Here is a 25,671-nt window from a genome sequence, read left to right as displayed (position 1 = left end):
ACAACATTTTAAATCTTTTTCCACAGAATGCTAAAAGCTTTATATTTGGGAACAAATTGATTACTATACTTCTTGTTTGCCTCGGTAATTTTTCCCTTGTTAACTCTGACATCACTTGTGTTAATGTTGATTCCCTTGTTTGTTTCTCAAGGTTCAAATAATAATGCCACTTGTTCTCAACATTTGTATATAATTCCTTTGGTATTGTATTTTCTAATTCAAGTGGAGTATTCTTGAATTTTTCCATCATAACATATACTCACTCTTCTATCATATTTTGGTCTTCTCTACCAAGTTTTCCAAATTCAATGCTTTTTAATCCTATCATATCTACATTATCCTTAACATTATAAAAAAAAATTTCAATATCAGATTTAAATGTATGACTTACTTCTCTAAACTAACTTGTGTCCTTAGACTCTATCTTCTCATCATCTATCTCTAGTTGTGCTATGTATTTTCTTCTTGGTTTCTTTTGTGCTAGACCCTTCTATTTAGCAGCTTTTATTTTGCCTTGGCTTTTTTAGTAGTTTCCATTATACTAGCTCTTATTGTTGGAGTTGTAGGCTTTGTTGTGTTCACCTTTGTAGTATTCTTTTCTTGAGGTTTGGCTATAGGATGTGCCTTAGCCTTTCTCTTCTTTGGTTCAATCTTTGCTAGTGCTTCCTTGGCTTCTTCTTCCTTGGCACCTTCTTCTTTTTGATCTTCACCCATGCCTTGGGTCAAAGCTAAAGTTTCTTGACCTTGCACCTCTTCCTCGTCTTCATCTTCATCATCATCTCTTGCACCTTCTCCAAACTTGGCTTCTAGTTTCCTCACCATTTTCTCTTTTTTTTTCAAAGTTGAGGTTTTTTTTAGTTTCATCTCAACATTTGACTTCACAACATCATAATTATCAATTGTTTTGGCACTTTTGTCAACTTCTTCTACAAGAACTATAGTGATATTAGCTAAGGATTCATCAATATAGATTTCATATACTAGAGGCTTTAACCATTTAAGTCTAGGTACTACAACCTAGATATAGTCAATTTCTACAAGGATATAAATGATATTATAGTGTTTCTCAACTAAGGAAACAAGAATTCTCAATCTCTATTTCATAAGCTTCTTCAAGTCTTCAAAATAGCTAGTCATTATTGACTCAAAGTTCTCTCCCATTTATTCAATATATTCATTGATTTGAACAGTAAATAACCTATTTGTCTTCCATCCTAATTTTCCAAAATATGGGTACTCATTTTACATATATAAAAATGTACATACTAATTTGCATGACCATAAGTGTGATCCTTCTTGACAATCTTATCACCTACGTCTATTGGTATGCATAAAAGATTGTTCAATCTACTTGGCTGATAGAATTTATGTGAAATGATCCCAATGGAAAATTTAAGAAGTGGATTTGCTACTTTTTCAATGGTCATTACATGCTTGTTCAACTTAGCCCCTATATTTTTCTCAATTACTTCTTTAGAGTCATTCCTCAAGGTCTTGGGCTGATCTAGTATTAGATAACCAGTAACCCTATGTACAATTTTCCTAGTAATTTTAATAGGTCCTCCTTCTCACTATAGACATCCATCATTTATTCTACTTAGAAGTATTTTGATCCATTTGGTTTTGAAAATGGTTGGGAATTCTAGGGCATGGGTTAAGCCCTTCCTCTCTAAAATTTTTAATTCCTTCCTTAACATCCTATTTTCACACATTTTTACATAAGCCTATCTAATTTCCATGTCTCTAATACCTTCTACCTTGTAGTTATAGCATTTCCTTACATCTTGTACCATTACAACCTTAGGTGGAATCATAGATAACATGCTTGATGGGTCTTGCTTGTAAGCAATCTCTAGTGTGGCCTTGAAATTATGTTGTTTAACCTCATTGCTAGATAGTTTCACTTCAAATGTCCCTTCCTCCTTTATAGTCCTTGAACTAGAGGCTATTAATTGAAGTAGGGTTTTAACAAAATGAAACTATGTAACTTGGCATGTGAGGAATTCCTTTGAAATCAATGAATTGGAGCTTGATCATGTTGGAAATCTTGCAAACTATGTGATTTAGCTTTGGAATTACTTCTTTTCTCTACTCACTCTTTTCTTTGAATTTGTAATGATGAAAAATGGGAAAATTTTTGCCTTATACCTTTCAAAACATTGCATTTATTGCATGGTGCATGTACAGCTCTAAACTTATCTTCAATACAATTTCTATTTTACTCAGCATCCATAGAGATTTTTCCATCACTCACTAGTTATTGGCATTTTCCTTACTCAAAAGCTACTACTCACTTAGCTCCAACTAGCTTTGGTTAACAACTTGGCAATTACTAATATTTTACTTAGCATTTGAAGAGGACTTTTCATACTCGAAAGTAATGTGAAAATTTGAAGATTTGACCTTGGATTTTCCTCATTATCTTGCATCTTTATTCATCCTAATCTATCCTTTTCTACTACTAACTTATCCTGAAATTGATGTATGATAAAGTATTTAAAATATTAGTCCCACATACCTTTTCTTTCTTAGTTTGATGAGGTGTGACCACTTGACCTATTAGGTGAAGTGATCCCTCCATTTGATGTGCTACTTCCATCTCTTTTCTTTCATGTTTTGTTCATCTCTCCTCTGATGTGTTCAACATCTACCATGCCTTTTGCTTTGTTGAATATAGAATTGGGTGCCTCTGACCTTGTTTGGAAATACTTGTTGATGTGTCCTATTTTCAAAAAACTAAAACAAGTGGTTTGACTCAACCATCTATTATGGTTACCACTAAAATGTGTGCTAATTTAGTTTTCAAGAATGTGTCCATACTCTTGATAGTAGTGATAGCTTTTCCTAGTATTGTGGTCCCAATTATAGAAGTGTCCATGACTTCTTGCTTTTGTCAGTTTTTTTGGTTACCACATAGGCTCAGATCTACACTCGAAGGGTCTATGTGCATATTTCTAATAGTTATAATAGTAACCTTCAAATCCTGGTGTATGCATGGTTTTGGTTTTGCATTCATCTGCCTAATGACCTTGTTTATTGCACTTATGATAGTGACCCATGTTTTTAGGTTTGTCATGCTGATTTGCATTCTTACTCTTGCACACATTAGTAGTATATCCTTTCTTACCACAATAATGACAAGTGGGTTTGGAGTTCTTACCTTTGTTATTTTTTCTTCAACAATCTTGGGTGATTCTCCTTCTTAAGTGCTTGTGTCCTTTCTTACCACAATAATGACAAGTGAGTTTGGAGTTCTTACCGTTGTCATTTTTTTCTTCAACAGTCTTGGTTAATTCTCCTTTAGTAAATAACTTGGTGGTGTCAGTATCTTTGTAATATGTATCATTTTCAACAATGGCAATCTCTTTCCTTCCATTTAAGGATTTCCTTAGTTCCTTCCTAGCTTCTTCCAATAAATGCAGAATGAGCTAGATCTCAATTCCTTTGTTCTCTATAATCTTTCCTAGTTTGTAGATCTCCATGTCAAGATCTTTTTCTCTAAGTTGTAAGGCTTATCCTAATGATAACTTACCTCTAATACCAATTGTTAGAATTACAAATAGGAAACATATACTTCTAAGGGGGGGGGGGGGGGTGAATTAGAAGCCCTAATCTTTAACCAAAAATATTTTTAATTTCAAGCAATACATGCATTAACATATTGAAATAACAAGTAAACTAAATGCATCCAAAAAAATATTTGACACCAGATATGATTACCTAGAAAACCTCCAAATGAGAACATAAAATTTGGGTGGGGATGACACCCACAAATTTTTACTACTCCAGTGATAAAGTGTAACTTGTTAAAGTTACAAAATTTGACCATGAAACATGATTTGCCCTGTGAAAGGCCTACCCTGTTAAAGGCTTACAAGAGACTATTAAGTCCCATCTAGTTAAAGGATTCCATACCCTACTAGAAGTGTACCTATTTAAAGGATTTTGGAACATTCACTTGGAATGTGACTCTATTAAAGGATTTCATAATGACTGTTAAGTTAACCTTCATCTAGAGGATTCCACTCTACTAATATAGTTGTTAGAAAGTAATAGTAAAATGACTACTTAGAAATTATCAAAATAAGAAGGTAAAACTAGGGTGGGGATGACACCCACAAATTTTTACTACTCTAGCAATAAAGTGTAACTTTTTGAGGTTACAAAGTTTGACCATGAAACATGATTTGCCCCATGAAATGTCTGCCTTGTTAAAGGCTTACAAGAGACTATTAAGTCCCACCCTATTAAAGGATTTCAGACCCTACTAGAAGTGTACATGTTTAAAATATTTTTGAACATTCACTTGGAATGCCACCCTATCAATGGATTTCATAATAACTATTAAGTCAACCTTAGTCCAAAGGATTTCACTCTGTTAATATAGTTGTTATAAAATAATAGTAGAATGTTTGATCTGATAAGTTACAATCTTATATTGCTGATTTTAGATCTCAATTTTGTCCACCATGATCCTCTTGATATGATATAATAATGTTGTATCATTGATCCTATATTCTAAAAATTGATTCTATAATTCTTTCACTCTTCTAAGTCACCTTGAATTCTTTCTGATCAATTCACCTATTTTCTTCCTTCTATTCTTTACTTGTATCAATAATAAATTATTGGGCTTCACCTTCCTTATAATGATTTTTGTGACTTAGGTTTAGGTATGAATCTACGTCTAATATTTATCATTTTTGCCTCTTAACCATTCCAATTTACTAGTTGGTTTCATGTTGATTACATAGGAAAACCAAATAGATTCAATCTTATCTTCAAATATTTGAGATCTATCCATAAGCTAGCATACAAATGGTTTACGTAGTTGTTTGTGCTATCACAAACATCTATGTCAATTATGTGTTACTCAGCACTTGATAATACTGACTCTTGGAACTTACTATAATTCTATCCGACTAAACACTTAAACTTACTTGGCATCAACTGTTCACTCAATTCTTGAATCACTCAGCACTTGAACTTGCTCGATAATTGAGTAGATTAGCACATGAGTTACTTGACACTCATTGCAACTCTACATCTATACATATTATACTCAACATATATTACTAGTTTGACATGAACTTAGTAAATATCTTAAGTGTGTTTACACTCAAGTGTCAAAACCAATCTAAAGTCAACATTGACCCATAACTTATAGAGGGTTATGATCTCATAGGAACTTGTTTCCAAAGATGGTTAGAGTTAGAAAAAATGTGGATATTGCTATTAAGGATATGTTGAGACAAATTTTACCCAAATTAGATGTTGTGGAGATAGTCAGAGGAGAGGAGAACATCTTGATGATGTGAGTGATGATGAAGTGATGGCACCAAACCATAATCTAAAACTAGAGGAAGATCAAGATGAGGAAAGATTGTTCATAGTATTGTCTAGGGAACATTCAAAGAATATTATAGAAGTTTCTCCTTATGATGGAAAATTGGACATCAATTTTGTGTGATATTAGATCTCTAATATGGATAAGTTCTTTGAGTTTGAAAAAATCCCTAATAATAGGAAGGTGAAAATTGAAATCACTAGGCTAAATTTCATGCCTCACTATGGTGTAAACATTTGCAAAGATAGACAAAGGATGAGAAAGGAGAAGACCAAGGCTTGGCTAAATATAGTGAACAAAGTGAAGAAGAAGTTCCTTCCTATTGATTACCAAGTTATCTTATTAAGAAAGATGCAAAATTTCAAACAAAGGCACATAACTATGAAGGAGTATATTAAGGAATTTTATAGATTAGATATTAGATCTAGACATGTAGATAATGAGGTTGATAAAGTTGCAAGGTATCTAAATGGATTGAGATTTGAAATGCAATATGATATAAGCTTTGTAAAATTGAAAAGTTTAGAAGAATAACACTAATATGCCTTGAAGGCTGAGGAGATCTTGACAAAGAAGTATGAGCAAAGACAAAGAGGTAGAGATGGTAGATTCTATAGAGGTGTAGGTAGATCTTATGGTGAAGGTGGAAGATCTAAAAATTCTATGTAAAATAAGAAAATATGAATGGAAAAGTGATGATAAAAGGGAGAATGTATGGAGAGGTGATAATTCTTATTGAGGATGTACTAGTTCTTACTAAGGAAGAGGTAATATTCTAGAGGTGGTTTTTATGGTAATTTTTTTATATGTAACAAGGAAGGGCATGGATCTTTTGAGTGTATATCCTCTATTGATAATAAACAAGGTAAAAAAATTCTATGATTCAAGGAGACATTAAGTGTTCACCAACTAGAATTGAGGCTAGACAAAATATGTTGGTGAGAATAAATTTGTGTAATAAGGGAATTGATGAGGAGCCTACTCTAAGGAGAAGTATTTTCTAGATTAGATATAGGATGGCTACACATTGTTTCACATTGATCATTGATAGTGGAAGTTCAAAATATTTTGCATCAAAGGAGATTTCTATAATTTTTTAGTTGCAAAGGCTAAAGCATCCTAAACCTAATCATGTTTAATGGATCAAGGAAGAGCATACGATATTGATAAGTGAACAATGTGTTGTGAGGTTTAAGATTGGAAATTACTTTGATAAATTTTTGTGTGATGTTATGCCTATGAATTGTTCTTATATTTTGTTGGGTAAACCTTTGAAATATGATAGATATGGTATACATGATGGAAGTTTGAATCAATATACTCTTTTGTTGGATAGAAGAAAAAGGTATTATTTCCTTTGATTGAAAGTATAGATGAGGTTAATTGTACTACTATGAGAATTTGCATGGTTAATGGAAAGCAATTTGAAAAGAAAATTAAGAATCATCAAATCTATTTTGTCATAATACCTAGAAGACCAAGCTATATTAATAAAGATCAAGTGACAATAAATAGTGATGACTGAGTGATAGATAGAATTAACCAAGTTATAGAGTTCAGTAATAACCAAGTGGTAATAGAAGCTGGTAGTATTGATCAAGTGCCAGTAGAAATTTCAAGTTTTCTAAATGAGTATAAAGAAATTATTGTACGGATATACCTAATAGTTTGCCACTAGTAAGAAGTATAAGTCATTGTATACATCTTATTCTTGGAGCTAGTTTGCCAAATAAAGCACCATATAGATTGGCACCTTTAGAGAATGAGGAACATAACATACAAGTGCATGAGTTATTGTAAAAAGGCTTTATTAGATAAACCTTGATTCCATATGCTATACCTATTGTATTAGCACCTAAGAAGAATGGAGAATGGATAATGTGTATTGATTCTAGAGTTATTAATAAGATAATAGTGAAATATAGCTTTCCTATGCCAAGGATGGATAACATTATAAATTGTTTGAGTGGAGAAAATTATTTTACCAAGATTGATTTGGAGAGTGGTTATCATCATATTAGAAATAGAGAAGGTGATGAATGGAAGACTTCTTTCAAGACAAAATATGGTTTATATGAATGGTTGGTGACCAATTCACCTAGTAATTTTATGAGGTTGATGAATGAAGTTCTCAAGAGATTTTTTGATAAGTTTTTGATTATTTATTTGGATTATATTATTATATTGAGTAAGACTAAGGAAGAACATCTTGATCATGTAAGACAAGTATTATGTTGGTCTTCCAGAACTACCAAGCAACAAAATATTTGATAATAGAGTTTTGAAAATAAAACCTAGTCTAAGGGTTAGAAACCTCTATATTTAACTAAGAATACATTACATCTAGATCCAACTTCAAAAAAATGATAGGGGTTCTTTACGCTTTAGGTTTTGCAAAACCAAGGTAATGTAGGAGTATCCAATGGTGTAAGGGAAATCCTTGTATCACCAATAATATGCTTAGTGTTAGCTTCTATTTAAAGTGTTTTCATTTCCAGATACTCATTTTGGTTAAATAAAGATTTGAACTCTCATAGCTCCACTATTGGTTTTATGGGTTAGAGTTTTTGAGCACCTTAGGTTATGTGCCAATGTAGAAAATGAATAATTTTGTAATTGAGACATAATTATGATGAATTAGAGGGTGTAAGTTGGAAGAATGATTATATTATAATTTAAGACACTCCAAAAAAAAAAAGAGGTCAATATGCTTTATAGATTGAAAGATATTCCAGTTTTAAGATGCTTGGAGACCTCTTAAGAGAACTTCAAAGTCATATTTGAGACACTAAATGGCCTTCTATAGGGCTAGAAAATGGGGCATGAGAAAAGCTAGTATACAGGGCTATTGAGTTTGAGTGCTTTCCAAAAACATAAATGGTTCGTCAATCAGAGTACTGGATCAAAAGTCATGCCTCCTGGAAGATGGACTACCATTTCTAGATTCTTCTAATTTTACACTGACTTCTAACGTAATTTATAGAACCTTCTATTCTAGCAGTGGATGCCCAAAGGCATATTCTAGAATGTATTCCTAACCCTAAACCTAATTGGTATTTATTTAAGAACATTTTATCCATTGTAAAGGTAGTTCATAGTGGAGTTTGGGAGAAGGTACTAGAGGGAGATTTTCTCTAGACTCAAACAACATTGTAAGCCCATAGGGCATGTCTTAGAGCCTATTTTTAGTGTACTAAGTGTAATATTAGATCAATTCTAATAATAATAGTTCTCTTTTCCTATTTTTCTCATTTTGGTCTTGGGTTGTGTCCCCATCAAGAAGAATCAAGTCAAAAGACTTTAAGGTTTAAATGTTATTGCAATTTTAGGTTTCCTAGAGACCTCCTAAGAGCACTTTAAAGTTATATTTGAGGCACTAAATGACCTTATATGGGCCTAAAAAATGGGAGACAAGTGAAGCTGGTCCATAGGGCTATAGAGCACTTGGAGAGCTTTATTGAAAATTTAAATAGTTCATCAATCAAAGTCCCAGATCAAAAGTTATGCCTCCCAAAAGTTGGACTACCATTTCTAGATTCTTCTAATTTTATACTAACTTTTAATGTGATTTCAAGAACCTTCTATTTTTGTGGTTGATGCAAAATGGCATATTCTAGAATGTATTCCTAAACCTAAACCTAATTGGGGTTTATTTAAGAATATTTCTTACATTATAAATGCAATTCTTAGTGTAGTTTGGGAGAAGGTACTAGAGGGAGATTTTCTATAGATTCAAACAACATTGTAAGCCAATAGTGCATGTCTTAGAGTTTATTTTTAGTGTACTGAGTGTAATAGTAGATCACATCTAATAACAATATTTTTCTTTTCTTGTCGTGCTCATTTTGGTCTTGGGTTGTGTCCCTATCAAGAAGAATCATGTTGAAAGGCTTTATGGTTTGAAAGTTATTGCAATTTTAAGTTTCCTAGAGATCTCCTAGGAGCACTTCAAAATTAGATTTGAGCAACTAAATGGCCTCATAAGGGCCCAAGAAATAGGAAACAATAAAATCTAGTCCATAGGGCTATAGAGCACTTGGAGAGATTTCTAGAAATGTAAATGGTTCATCAAGTAGTGTCCTAGATCAGTGTATCAAGTGTAATAGCAGATCACTTATGATAATAATATTTCCCTTTTCCCATTATGCTCATTTAAGTCTTGGTTTGTGTACCCATCAAGAAGAATCTAGTCAAAAGGCTTTATAGTTTGAAAGTTATTACTATTAAAGTTGCCTAGAGACCTCCTAAGAGTGCTTCAAAATCATATTTGAGGCACTAAATGGCCTTGTACATTCCAAAAAAATGGGGAACGAGAAAAGCTAGTCCACATGGCTATAGAGCACTTGGAGAACTTTCCAAAAATGTAAATGGTTTGTTATTTAGAGTCATAAATCTGAAGTTTTGCTTACCAGAAGTTTGACTACCATTTTTGTATTGTTCTAATTTTACACTCAGTTCTAACATAATTTCTAGAACACTTTGATTTGGTGGTGGATGTCAAATGGCATATTATAGAATGTATTCCTAACCCTAAACCTAATTAGGTGTTATTTAAGAACATTTTTGGCATTGTAAAGGCAGTTGTTAGTGGAGTTTGGGATAAGATACTAGAGGGAGATTTTCTCTAGATTTAGATAATAGTTTAAGCCCATAGGGCATGTCTTAGAGTCTATTTTAAGTGTACTAAGTGTAATAGTAGATCACTTCTAATAACAATATTCCCCTTTTCCTGTTGTGCTCATTTTGGTGTAAGGTTGTGTCCCTATCAAGAAGAATAAAGTCAAAAGGCTTTACAGTTTGAAATTTATTGTAGTTTTAAGTTTCCTAGAGACCTCCTTAGGTTTATTTATGAACATTTATATAATTGTAAAGGTAGTCCTTAGAGGAGTTTGGGATAAGGTGCTAGAGGGAGATTTTCTCTAGATTTAGACAACATTGTAAGCCCATAAGGCATGTCTTAGAGTCTATTTTCAGTGTACTAAGTGTAATAGTAGATCACTTCGAATAATAATATTTCCCTTTTATTATTGTGCTCATTTTAGTCTTTGGTTGTCTCCCCATCAAGAAGAATCAGGTCAAAAGGCTTTATCGTTTGAAATTTATTATAGTTTTAAGTTGCTTAGAGACCTCCTAAGAGCACTTCAAAGTCAGATTTGAGGCACTAAATGGCCTTGTATGGGCCCAAAAAATGGGGGACAAGTGAATCTGGTCCATAGGGCTATAGAGTGCTTTGAGAGATTTCTAGATTTGTAAACAGTTCTTCAATTGGAATCCTAGATCAAAAGTTATGCTTTCAAAAATTTGGACTACCATTTCTGGATTCTTCTAATTTTATATCAACTTTTAACTTGATTTCTATAACCTTCTATTTTTGAAGTAGATTTACAATGACATATTCTAATTGGGGTTGATTTAAGAATATTTCTAGCATTATGAAGGTAGTTCTTAGTGGAGTTCAGGAGAAGGTACTAGAGGGAGAATTTCCTTAGATTTAGACAACATTGTAAGCCCATAAGGCATGTCTTAGAGTCTATTTTCAGTTTACTGAGTGTAATAGTAGATCACTTTTGATAATAATATTCCCTTTTTCTATTGTGCTCATTTTGGTCTTGGGTTGTATCCCCATCAGGAAGAATTAGGTAAAAAAACTTTACAGCTTGAAAATTATTTTAGTTTTAAGTTGCCTAGAGACCTCATCAAAGTGCTTCAAAGTCTGATTTGAGTCACTAAATAGCCTTTTATAGGCCAAAAAATGGGGATGAGTGAAGCTATTCCATAGGGCTATAGAGCACCTAGAGAGCTTTCTAAGAATGTAAACCATTCATCAATCAGAGTCTTGCATCAAAAGTTATGCCTCCCAAAAGTTGGACTACCATTTCTAGATTCTTCTAATTTTACACTAACTTCCAATGTGATTTCTAGAACCTTCTATTTGGTGGTGAATGCCAAATAGTATATTCTAGAATTTATTCCTAACCTTAAACCTAATTTGGATTTATTTAAGAACATTTTTGGCATTGTAAAGGCAGTTCTTAGTGGAATTTGAGAGAAGGTACTAGAGTTTCTCTAGATCCAAACAACATTGTAAGTGCATAGGGAATGTCTTAGAGTCTATTTTTAGTATACTAAGTGTAATATTAGATTCTAGGAACCTTTTCATCCTTTTTTTTGATGTGTTTATGATGCAATATCTCCATGATTAGAGACGAATTCATCACTATTTGATCCTTATATATCCTCATAGCTTCATCACAAGTCTTCTTCCCTACTACAATGATTATCCTTTTGATAGGCCATACCACTTCCTTTCTTAACTTCAAACACAATCTCTTGGTTCCATCAATAACTAACACATCCACCTCTTTTCCACCTTTATGAACCTTTTCATCACAAGGTTCATCAATAATTACCACTTCAACCTCTTTCCTATCTTCAAGAACCTTTTAATCATAAGGTTCATCAACAAATATTTTCTACAAAATTTCTATATTAGAATCAATTTGTTCATATTGTCCTTCCAATGGACAAGTCTTCTCTTCATTGGAAACCAAGTTCTCTATTCCATCTTCACAAGATTCTATAATCTCAAAGGATGGTTTCTCTAGAGAACTATTTTCTTTTTCCATATTTTTCTTGAATTCCTCTTTTAGTCTCACTGAAATTTCTTCCCTTTTTAAAGTTCCATCATCAAGAATCTCATTTTCTCTCCAATCTCTTGATTCATTCTATCTTCATCTTCTCTTCTTTTTTCTCTTCCTCTCTTTTCTTTTTCTAAAAATCACAATATGAAACCCATGCATCTAAAAGTATCCTCTTATCATGAGATAAATCTCCTCTTTTGACCATTTTCTCCTATCTAGGTTCTCTCCACTTAGCCTAGTCTTGTGGCAACTCTACAAGTTCTCTTCCCAACCTATCACAACAAACACAAACTCACAATTCACCTTTTCCTAGAACTTTTTCTGATCTCTAATACTAAAAAAGATGTAGAGATAAACTCAACAGAAGAAAAAATGAAAGGAACCAAGACCAAAAAGAGATAGATAACAATATTTTTCTAATTGATTCATCAAATAAACAATATATACACTTATTCTCCTAAATATTTCTTCTCCCCATGACTTCATATCCAAAAACTTTACCTAAACCTAAACTTAGAAAATCTATTTATACTTGCTAAAATGGTCTATCAAACATTCTAGATTAAAATAGGAAAATTGACTACAAATAGATTTCCCCTAAAAATGACTTACAAAATAGTGTAGATCAATATAAAATAGGAAAATTGACCCCATAATGGTTTGGGCACATCCCAAGAAAATATCTTATCATAAATGACGTAATTGAAATAAATCCTATAAGTCAGCAATTGTTACACTTGGTAGTGACTAAAACATAGTAACAACCTAAAGCATGATGGCCATATGTGCATGTGGAACATGAAATTAAAAATTAAAATCTCTTAATGTGGGTGCTCCCACACCATAACCAAAAATGATGTAGAGATAAACTCAATGGAAGCAAAAACAAAAGGAACCAACACCAAAAAGAGATAAATAACAATATTCTTCTAATTTATTCATTAAATGAATGGTATATACACTTTCTCTCCTAAATATTTCTTCTTCCCATGACATTATATCCAAAAAATTTACCTAAACTTGAACCTAAAAACTATATTTATACTTGGTAGGACAGTCTACTGCATTCTAGATTATTACAAAATAGGAAAAATGACCCAAAGAGACTTCTGACCAAAATGGTTTATAAGATATTCTAGATCAATATAGTATAGGAAAATTGACCCCATAATGGTCTAGGCACAGCCTAATAAAATATCTTGTCATAAATGATGCAATCAAAATAAATCCTACAAGTCGGTAATTGTTGCAACTTGGCAATGACTGAAACGTGGCAACAAACTAAAGCATGATGGGCATATGTACATATGGAAAATGAAATTTAAACTTAAAAATTCTTAATGCGAGTGCTCCTACACCAATTTTAGGCATTATAAAGGTAGTTCTTAGTGGATTATGGAAGAAGGTACGAGAGGGAGATTTTCTTTAGATTCAAACAATAATGTAAGCCCATAGGGAATGTCTTCAAATGTATTTCAGTGTACTAGTGTCATAGCAGATCACTTCTGATAATAATATTTCTCTTTTTCTATTGTTCTCATTTGGGTCTTGGGTTATGTCCCCATCAAGAAGAATTAGGTGAAAATTTATGGTTTGAAAATTATTACAATTTTAATTTGCCTAGAGACCTCCTAAGATTACTTCTAATTTTACACCAACTTCTAACATGATTTCTAGAACCTTCTCTTTTGATGGTGGATACAAAATAACATAATAGAGAATTTATTCCTCAACATAAACCTCATTAGGGTTATTTAAGAATATTTCTAGCATTGTAAAGGTAGTTCTTAGTGGAGTTTGGGAAATGGCACTAGAGGGAGATTTTCTCTAGATTTAGACAACATTGTAAGCCCATAGGGAATGTATTAGAGTCTATTTTTAATGTACTTAATGTAATAGAAGTTCTTTTCTGAAAATAATATTTGTCTTGTCCTATTGTGCTCATTTTTTTCTTAGGTTATGTTCCAATCAAGAAGAATCAAGTCAAAAAGATTTATTATTTGAAAGCTACTACAGTTTTAAGTTGCCTAGAGACCTCCTAAGAGCTTTTCAATTTCATATTTGAGGCACTCAACAGCCTTTTATGGGCCAAAAAAATGGAGGATCAGTAGAGCTATTCCATAGGGCTATAGAGCACTTGGAGAGCTTTCCAAAAATGCAAAACATTCATCAATCAGAGTCTTAGATCAAAAGTTATGCCTCTTGAAAGTTGGACTAACATTTCTGGATTCTTCTAATTTTGAACCAAATTCTAACATGATTTTTAGAACCTTTTATTTTGGTGGTATATGCCAAATGGCATATTCTAGAATGTATTCCTAACCTTAAACCTAATTGGGATTTATTTAAGAACATTTTTGGCATTGTAAAGGTAGTTCTTAGTGGAGTTTGGGACAAGGTATTTGAAGGAGATTTTCTCTAGATTTAGACAACATTATAAGCCCATAGGGCATGTCTTAGAGTCTATTTTAAGTGTACTAAGTGTAATAGTAGATCATTTTTGATAATAATATTTTCCTTTTCTTGTTGTGCTCATTTTGGTCTTGGGTTGTGTCCCTATAAAAAAGAATCAGGTCAAAACTGCCTGGAGACATCCTAAGAGCACTTCAAAGTCAGATTTGAGGCACTAAATGACCTCATACATGCCAAAAAAAATGGGGAATGAGTGAATATGGTTCATATAGATGTAGAGAACTTGGATATTTTTCTAAAAATGTAAATGGTTCATCAATCAGAGTCTTGGATCAAAAGTTATGCCTCTCAGAAGTTGGACTACCATTTCTGGATTCTTCTAATTTTACACCGACTCTTAATATGATTTCTAGAACCTTCTGTTTTGGTGGTGGATGCCAAATAGAATATTCTAGAATGTATTCCTAACCTTAAAACTAATTGGGGTTTATTTACGAATATTTTAGACATTGTAAAGGTAGTTCTTAGTGGAGTTTGGGAGAAGGTACTAGAGGGAGATTTTCTCTAGATCCAAACAACATTGTAAGCCTATAGGGAATGTCTGATAGTCTATTTTCAATAGACTAAGTGTAATAGAAAATCACTTTTGATAATAATGTTTTTCTTTTTCTATTTTTCCCTATCAAGAAGAATCAAGTCAAAAGACTTTATGGTTTGAAAGTTATTGTAGTTTTAAGTTGCCTAGAGACCTCCTAAGAGAACTTCAAAGTCAAATTTGAGGCACTAAATAGCCTTGTATGGGCCAAAATAATGGAGAATGAGTGAAGCTGGTCTACAGGGCTATAAATCACTTGGAGAGATTTCCAAAAATGTAAATGGTTCATCAATCTGAGTCCTAGATTAAAAGTTATGCCTCCCAAAAGTTGGACTACCCTTTCTGGTTCTTCTAATTTTAAATTGAATTCTAACGTGATTTCTAAAACCTTATATTTTAATGGTGGATTCCAAATGACATGTTTTAGAATGTATTCCTAACCTTAAACTTAATTGGGGTTTATTTAAGAATATTAATGGCATTGTAAAGGCAGTTCTTAGTGGAGTTTGGGAGAAGGTATTGGAGGGAGATTTTCTCTAGATTGAGACAATTTTGTAAGCCCATACAGAATTTATTAGATTCTATATTTAGTGTACTGAGTGTAATAGTAGATCACTTTTGATAATAATATTTTACTTTTCCTTTTGTGCTCATTTTGGTATTGGGTTGTGTCCCTATCAAGAATAATTAGGTCAAAAGGCTTTATGGTTTGAAAGTTATTGTAGTTTTAAGTTGTCTAGAGACCTCCTAAGAGAGCTTCAAAGTCAAATTCAAGGAAATAAATGGCCTCTTCTAGGCCCAAAAAATGTCGAACAAGCAACTCTAGTTCATGGGGCTATAGAATACTTGTTGTACTTTTTGGAAATTTAAACAATTCATCAATCATAGTTTTGGATCAGAAGTTATGCATCCCAAATGTTGGACAACCATTTTTTGGGTTTTTCTAATTTTACACTAACTTCTAACATAATTTATAGAACCATCTATTTTGGTGGTGGATGACAAATAGAATATTCTAGAATGTATTCCTAACCCTAAACCTAATTAGGGTTTATTTAACAACATTTCTAGCATTGTAAAGGCAATTTTTAGTGGAGTTTGGGAGAAGGTACTGGAGGGATATTTTCTCCAAATTCAAGCAACATTGTAAGCCAATAGGTCATGTCTTAGAATCTATTTTTAGTTTACTGAGTTTAATAGAAGATCACTTCTAATAATAATATTTTCCTTTTCTTGTTGTTCTCATTTTGGTCTTGGGTTGTGTCCCCATCACAAGGCAAGTGCACCTGAGGGATAAAAAGGCTCAAAAATTGATACTTTCTTCACACATCACTCACTTGTTGATATTATTTCATTACACTTATACCCTATAGAAGCTATTGATCATAATTGTTCTCAAATTTATAGATGCTTCTAGGTTATAATAGCTAATTATAATACACATAGACTAAATGCAAAAAAGTGATGATAAACAATTAAATTCTTCATGCATGAAAGTAAATTTGATTTGATTTCCCAAAGTATTTCCTTATTTAATCCTATGATCTCTTCATTAGGCAATTGAATAAATTATCAGTGCCATATCTATTGGCATTCAAAGTCCACCCAACAATTGTGACCTAGTTAATTGCATTACAATCAATTTTATCAACAATTAACCTTAAACCCCATTCCCACAAATATCCTTCTTATATTACTAAAAATCTTTTCAACCTAATGAATAATTTTCTTAATTCCTTGGATTAAAAGAAATAGTAAACTGACATACAACCTATCCTAGTTGCATTAAAGTGCATAAACATTTCTTATACAATCTCAATACAACTAGAAAATAACAATGGAGATAGAATTTAAGAAAAAGGATATGGTAGAAAATTTCTTTTTGTATTAATTTTTCTTGAAATTTATATAGTACTAATGTAAATTCATATTGATTCAAGACAAGACAATTTGATCTTTCAATGTTAATGTATTCTTAGATTTGGAGAGAAAAATACATCACAAAGTTAACATCAAGACCATTAAATCAAATGTAAGACTAACATAATACTAAAAATTACATAAAAGTTCAAACCATTTCTTTAGCCTTAGGATCTCATTTATATAGTATGAGATGCAACAAGCTCTAGGCCTAGAGAAAATAGATAGTCGTCAATAAGAAAAAAGGATCTTTTACAAAAAAAAAGGGTCACTATCACTAACATAATATCTTTTATCAATGATCTTATTGGGGTGGGACCACCTCTGTTGTAGCCTTTTGTTGGTGTTTCTCTTTCAACTATGGGAAAATTTAATTTGCATATGATGTATTTGGTTCTAGGATCTAGAAATTTAATATAACTCATTGATCTACCTCCAAATCATCGTGAACTAACATCCCAAAAATTACAATTGGTTTTTCTACTACCAAATCATTAGTTTGACAAACTACCTCTCTTTCTACAATTGGTTAATCTTGTTTTCTTTATTTTGGTGAATCTATTATTTGTAATTCATCTAGGTCTACACCACTTTCATCAATTTATTCAGCTATCAATTGATTTTATTGGACAAGATATGCCATCCATTTGTTAAAGAGTGAGTCATCTCACCAATTAAAATTCAATATCTCTCATTGCTTCTTCAAAACATCCTCTCCTAGTTTCTTAATTTCATCAAAATCCTTTTTGAAAGAATCAAAGAATATCTAATCTTTAACAACTTCTTCAATTGTTTTTGCAAGCCATATGTGGCCCTTTTCACTAATGATATTATTCAATTTGATGCACATTAATTGATCCATCCATTTAGCCCATTCTACTTTATCCTTTAATTTATCTACAACCTCAAGTGCATGAGAGAAAATCCCAAAACTCTTACCATGATATTTTGAAAAATAATTAATAATCATTTTTTGAAACACAATTCTATCAATATCAAAATTATATAAGCCATTTGTCATATCAAAGGTTTTCTTTACCTATTCACAAGAGAGACTAATAACTGAACAACCTAAAATTGTAATGTCATTATCCCTCCTATTCCACTTTTTCACAATTGGTTTCAAGGTATCCTAATTACCTTTTACCTCATTCTATATATCCATTAGTTATGACAACTTATGATAAAATATAGGTCATTCTACCCTATCAACTAGATATATAATTGCACACCCAACTTCACATGTATTGCCCATATTTTAGCCCTTTCTCTTCAAGTTCTTTAGTTGTATATGCTTGAGGTCACTATGGGGTAGCTAGTATTTATTTTTTGAATAGACCATATTACTAGGGCTTGATGTTTATCACCATATTTCAACTCCTTATGGTCTTGTAAGATTTCTTCCTTAGATTTGAGGTGGGTGACTTTTTCTTTCCTCATAGTGTCAAAATCCATAGCATTTGCAATCTCCCATTCAAGTAATATCAAGACTCTTGAATCCTTTAGCAACTATCTTCTATTGGAAATAAAATAGGGATGTAAACTCAAAGAGGGTGGGGTAAATTAGTACTTAAAAATTTCAACCTCAAAATCATTTAGCACACATCCATCTCATAATATATGCATTTAAATTGAAAAGCCAAATTAAGCATATACATTCATAGCATAAAAGTAAAACATTCAACACATATATGGAACAATATATTTGGTTACCAAGAAACCCTCCAAGGAGAAGGTAAAATTGGGGTGGGGATGACACCCAAAAATCTTCACCACTATCGTAATAAAGTGTATCTAATGAAGGTTACAATGTTTTGATCATGGAAGATGATCGACCCTATGAAAGGTCTACCCTATTAAAGGCTTAGAAGATTGTTAGATCTTAGTGTGTTAAATAATTTCTACACCCATGTTAGAAGTGTTCTTGGTAAGAGGACTTTAACTTAAAAAGAAGTAAGCACCATGTTAAAGGATTTACAATAGCCTATTAAGACTACTTGATTAAGAGATTTAACTAATTCATCTATTAAAATGTTTGAGCAATGATTCTTAGGTTAGCACTCTATTGTTTGATGTCTAATAACCTCTATACTAATGTGTACTTGATCATTTATTATCAAATGTACCTTTCTTGTCTTCCAATTCCTTTCCTTTGTTCTCCTCTAACTAATTTTTCAATGTCACTCAAATCATAACACCTTAGTCAGCATGAATGTTCTATTTTTTCATGCAAACTCTCTTCAATTATCCTTCTACACACATAAAATATTTAAGATTTTTCCACCTTAAGAAGACCTAGGTAACTTAGGGTTAGGTATGAATCAATGGTTGCGATTCACCCATATTTCCACTTAATCCTTCCCTTTTTTCGATTGGATACATGTAGTGCATAGGGATTTATAATTAAGAATCATTCTTATCATAAAAGATTGTAAAAAAATCCTTAAGTCATCCCAAAAATGGTTTACATAGAAGTTTGTGCCATTAGAAACAACTATGTCAAAACTATGTAAGTTGATACTTGAAGTTCCTGATGCTTAACATCAACTATAACTTCAATGTTGTAAGTCAACCTATGAATGACTCGACATCCACTAATCACTCAACATCTATATATCTTAGCACATACCATCTACTCAACACTTGAATGACTTAGTGGTTACCAATTACCTTACACTTGACTCACTCAACACTTATTTTTTCTCAACATATAAAATCTAACAACTTATGTTCAACATGTATTACTTGTTTGGCATGTGCTAAGTAAATGACTTAAGTATATTTTCAATCATATGTCAAAATAAATATGAGATTAACAATCTCCCCCTGGTTGTCCATGAATAACCTTTAGCCTTTAAATAATAACTTAGATAATATCCATTTACATACAAAACTTCAAAACTTATGACTTATTAGCCATACCTTAAAATTCAATAACTTCTCTTGAGTTGATTGTGTTGTTCTGTATTTGAATCAAAATCATTTTTCTTGCTGAGTAGATTTGCATTGGTTGGATTGTGTACTCTATTTCAATCATTGACTTCTCTCATTCTAATAAATAGTATCTCTCTCAAAAATATTATCTCCCCCATACTTCTTATATCTCCCATACTTCTTATTTCTCCCCCATTTTGACACATATGTCAAACAATTATATACTTAGAGTGTATTTGTCCAAAAATGTTTTGTAGACCTCATATGTCAAAACTAATATTATATTAACATCTTCCCCCTTGAGGGATTATATATATAGACACTCCTCCATGGGACTAGATTTAACATTTTCCTTAATTTTATAGTCTTATTTGCCAAGTTACTTTTTTTTAATCACTTTGTATTTTTCCTCAAAATTGTGAATATTTCTTCTCCACAAAAACTAAGCAAATTTCCTTGATTTAACAAAACTTTCATCATCTAAGAATTTCTTAGATGCCTCTTCGACTATAGGATCAATTTCTTTTCCTCTAGAATCTCCCACATTGAAGGCTAATGAAGGTATTGGGGGATCTTCTAGGACTCCTACCTTTATATATTTTGTGGTGATCACAATGTCATTCTCCCCTCCTATTTGTTTCAATTTTTCCCTTAAAGATACTTCATCTTCCATGTGAAGAGGGGTTTGTGTAGGGGAATGCTCTTTAGCCTAGAAGAGGAACCCTACTCTAGTTTCTATCTCTTAGAAGTAGATGCAATAGGTGGGCTCTTGAAAATTGTCTTTTATAAATAGGTATAGGTTGCACACTCTTTTCCACTACATTCCCAAGCATTATTTTCAATTTGTATTGGTTTGGTGAAAAAATTACCCTATTAGCCAATCTATTTTCTACTTTGGATGCCTTGTATAGATAAGTTTGGTTTAAGATTTCCTTCTCATTTAAGGCTTGCACAAAACTAGCAAAGTTTCTCATAAGAAAATTCATTTTAGCACCCCAATATTTCTTATTAGTAAAGGAGTTGTATTTTGATTCAAAAATATTAATAAAATTAAGAACCCTACTATATACTTTTCATTTTTTCTTTCTAACTTCCTTCTCTTGTAAAGCAAATTCATTTCCAATTATATCCTCTAGAAAGTATACAAACTGTTCATGGGATCTAGCCTTGGTTCCTTCTCTTAAAATATCATAAAAACCTTCAAGATCTATTAAATGGGAATGTCACTATGCCATCTGATATTTATCCAAAAATTATCAAAGTGTTTCCACCCGACTTAGTGATTATAAAACTATGAACAATAGTGAAAACTGGGAAACTATACCACTTGATCAGCTTGCAAGCTCTCCCTCTTTAAGTTCTCCTATCTACCATAGGATTTTTACAATTCCAACTTTCAAAGGCACCTGGTAGGATAAAACATGGGGCTCTTCTTGAAAACCATATATTTTGAAAATAGTTGAGACTACATATACGATAAAGTCTCCCTAATTGTGGCTTACCTTCAACCCTTTGGCAAAGTCCCTAGGTATAATTTATTCTAATAGGGGTTGAGGTATTCTAGGAAGAGTTATAGAAAATATAATCCTTATCTTAGAGGTAAATTATATGTCAAATATCACAAAGATTGCATATATAACTTCTCATGTCATACCTACACTCTACAATTGCACAAGAACCTTCCCTGCATCTCTCTCAGTTTCCATCTTCATCTCTTTAGAAAGAACAAAGTGGTCTTTATAAAAACATATGTACATAAGAATAGAATACCAGAAAAAGGCTTTTCTACTTTGGTCTTATTTATAGCTACCACCACATTATGGATTTCTTTTGCTAAGTAAGTGGCAAAAAAAAATTGAATTCATACAATACTGTAATGTCTAAGTCATCATGAAAATAATAGAGCCTTTGATATGATCTTGTTCATCTATTCCAAATATATTGTAGAAAAAAAAATATGGTGCTTATGCTCTGGGGTTAAAGTATTTTTTCAATAATGGCTCTGGAGCATTTTTTGTAAATAGGGGGGTAAATGTCCTATCTTGAAAAAATGCTCTTGGAATTCCCCTTTCCTTAAATACACCTTCTGAGCCTCATATCTAGTTTGAAGGTTTTCAAGATTAATTGGTTCGTACAATGCATGATTAGGGTTTAAAAGAAAAGCTTCCCTAATCAATTCAGGTGTATCCTTGAATATATTTTCCCCAACATGAATCTTGATTAACCTAGATATAATATTATATCTCTTTGAAATCAAAGTCAAAAGATCATTATCAAAAAATACCCCAAGAATCACTAACTTGCCAATATCAAAATTATAGATGTTACTCAAAGGGGTATCTAGATTTGTTTATGAGAACCACTTTCTGAACAACTCCAAACCCTCAAAAGATGTTTATGAATCCCTTAACTAGTTGGATTTTTCATATAAACCCTCACCAATTTTCAACATAAGGTTTTTTGGTACTGATTCCCTTCGTTTTTCTTTTTCATTTGTAGACTAAGGTAATTGTTCTAAAAAATCATCATGCATATTTTTATGTTGATAATTTTCCTTCCCAAAAAAATATCACCACATAGGCATACTTAATGTCTATGAATGCAATCTCAGAAAACAAAACCCTAAGTGATCAAAGGATTTATCTACTCATCTGCAAAATTCTTGTAGTTTTAGAATTCAACACCTCACTACTCAAAGAAGGAAGCTTTTTTTGGATTCTTTCTTGGCTCTAAGAATTTTATCATTTAGTATTTGATAATTGATCAAACTTTATGTTTTATGCAATATTCCCTCCATATGAACCAGCGTTGATAAGCAATAAAATCTTCAATAGTCATATTTTCAGACATACTATTTTGAAGCCCAGCTATATATTTTCCATGATGAGATGGTTCTATTTAAAACTTTAATCTATGCACCTTTCCTTAATAAAATATGCTATGTGGCATTCATTTTTGTTCTTGCTTTACTTAAAAATTATGCAACTTATTATGCAATAAAGTGATAGTCATTGATCTAATGTTTGATAAACAACTTAGAAAAAATAATGCAATGGTCACATTTCCTTCATAGGTTGGACACACTTGAACATGTGTTAGTATATCTCTTTCTTGCTTTGTTTAAAAGGTAAGCAACTTCTTGTTGTGGTAAAGTGATAAATGTAAATCTACACATGATCAATGGTGTCCCATTCTATCACAATTTATTATCAAACTCGATAATTTTGAACAATCAAGACTTCTAATATGTTGACTCACCATGCTCCATATGTCAAAAGTTCACATTCTCACTTTTGTTAAAGTTTTTGCTAATTCATAAAGAAATATTGTGACAACCTTCATTTGGATCTGATCAATGGCCTAGAAAACATGCTCCCTTTGAAATTTGCAAGACATAAAGTAGACCTGCTGGCATAGGTGTCAAGTAGTCATTGTCTCACTTTTAAAAAAAAGTGTACATCTCTTTTTTTTCAAGAAAGAAATGATCATTAATCTTTCAAGATCCAATTATCATCAAAAAATTGACTCTTGTTTAGGGTATCATGAATAAAACATAAGAAAATAAACCCAAGTGAAGCACTATTAAGAAAAAGACCTGCATGCCTAAATAAAAGGTATTTGATGGAATTAAAATAAAAGGGCACCAAAAAACTTATAAATAAAGCACTCTTCAAATTATTTTACTGTTTCACCAAGTTTTCCCATGTAATCTTAAATTTAAAAGGATAAAACACAATTTTTGAAAACATAGGGCACAAACCATACTAGGACAACATGAAATTAAGGGTTTTTATTTAGGGAAAAAATAATTGAAACACATAACCCTAATTGCAAATAAACAACTAGATTTTCACTGAAATATACAAAAAAATAAATGGTGAAAAACTAGGCCAATATATTCTAGAGATTGAAAGAGGAGAAGTTAATTATTAAGTTCAAAAAGTGTTCCTTTATGCAAGAGGAGATTGTGTATTTGGGATTTGTGATTTTAGCTAATGGTTTGAGAATGGATCTTGATAAGGTTAAAGTAATTTTGAAATGCCCTACACTTGATTATGTGGGTGAGGTAAGATAATTTCATGGTTTTGCTAGTTTCTATAGAAAGTTTATAAAGAATTTTATTTCTATTTGTAATATTATGATTGAAACCATGAGAGGAGATAAAAAGTTTTTCAAATGGACACATGGAGCTAATTAGAGTTTCAAACATTAAAAAAAATGTTGTTGAGTTACCTGTATTATCTTTACATGATTTCAATAAGGTATTTCAAGTTTAATAATGTGATGTAAGTGGCAATGCAATTAGAGTTGTGTCGAGTTAAGAATGTAAACCTATTTTTTTCTTTACTAAAAATTTGAATAATTATAAATGGAAGTATTTTGTATATGATCAATATTTTTATACTATTATTCAAGCCTTGAAGAAGTGGAAATATTATTTTATTCCTAATGAATTTGTGTTATTTACTGATAAAAAAGATTTAAAGTACTTGGAAAGTCAACATAAGTTGAATCAGAGATATATGAAGTGGCGTGAATACTTGCAAAGTTTCACATTTGTGATCAAGAATAAAAGTGGAGTTACGAACTAAGTTTTTGATGCAATGAGTAGAAGACATTCATTGCTTATTGAGATGAAGCTTGAAGTTCATGGTTTTTATGAAACACTTTTGTATGATACTCCCTAATTTTTCAGAGGTATGGAGAGAGTGCAAAACACAAAATCTGTTAGATCACATGAGTATGTTTTAGAAACAATAGTTTAGCAAGATAATTGGGAGGGGGGGTAGTGGTGAATCATTTATCCAATAATTAAAGCATTTTCCAACCTTAAATAATCTTAACCATTCAATCAATGTAAACATCACCCATACTAAGATGCACATACACAATTACACAAGATATATTAACTAGGGAAACTATTGATCGAAGGAAAAACCTTGGTAGGAGTGATGTCCACATGATGATGTACTAATATAAATATTTCTTGTTAGAGGATGGACCCTATTAGGATTCTATTACAATATTTATTACATATGAGTCCTTATTAGCAGATTGAATCCATGTTAGAAGATTCCAACCTAATTAGTAGTTGTGCCAACCTTATTAGGAGTTGTGGAAGATAGAAGGATCTGTTGACCAAATAAATTTTGGGGAAAGAACACTAAACTCACTATCCAAATGATCTATCAACTAGGTATGTGCAGGATCATGATCAACCAAACTATGTTCTTAAGTGCCAATAAAAAATCAAAAAATTAGGGTTATGTCAACTTGACGTGCAATTTTCTACTTGTTATTAACCTCATATCAAAAATTTGAGAGAAAAGAATCTCTAGAAAATTGAATCTATTTTCTAAAGTACTAGAACTTATCTCAAAAAAATTAAAATTGATTGGTCAAAATTTTGAATTTTAATGCAATATTACAAAATTTTTTTAAAAAAAATAAGAAGTAGACGTATGTCTAACCACCTTAATCAAAATTAAATGATAATATTTTTAAATAATATTCTAGATATAAGTAGTAGACTCATGCCTAGATGCGACACACATTTTTGTGTATTTTTATTCTCAATAAATAATAATTAATTAATTTTTAAATTTAGTATTTTTGGAATAAAAAATCTCTTGTGTTTGACCACCTTAACTATTTTAAAACTCTACAAAATTCAATTTTTCACTTTTTCTCCTTATAGTAGAAGAAACATAAAATGTGATGCATCTTTTGGATTTAAAAAATGTTGTACCATTTGAAAGTTATAGTTGTTTTTCAAGTAGTGTGTCAGTCAGCACTTTATACATAACTCTATTAGAAAATAA

The sequence above is a fragment of the Cupressus sempervirens genome, chromosome 8 (genome assembly GCF_028749045.1).
Source record: "Cupressus sempervirens isolate cs-2001-9-10 chromosome 8, ASM2874904v1, whole genome shotgun sequence".
Lineage (NCBI taxonomy): Eukaryota > Viridiplantae > Streptophyta > Pinopsida > Cupressales > Cupressaceae > Cupressus > Cupressus sempervirens.
This window is presented reverse-complemented; position numbering follows the sequence as displayed.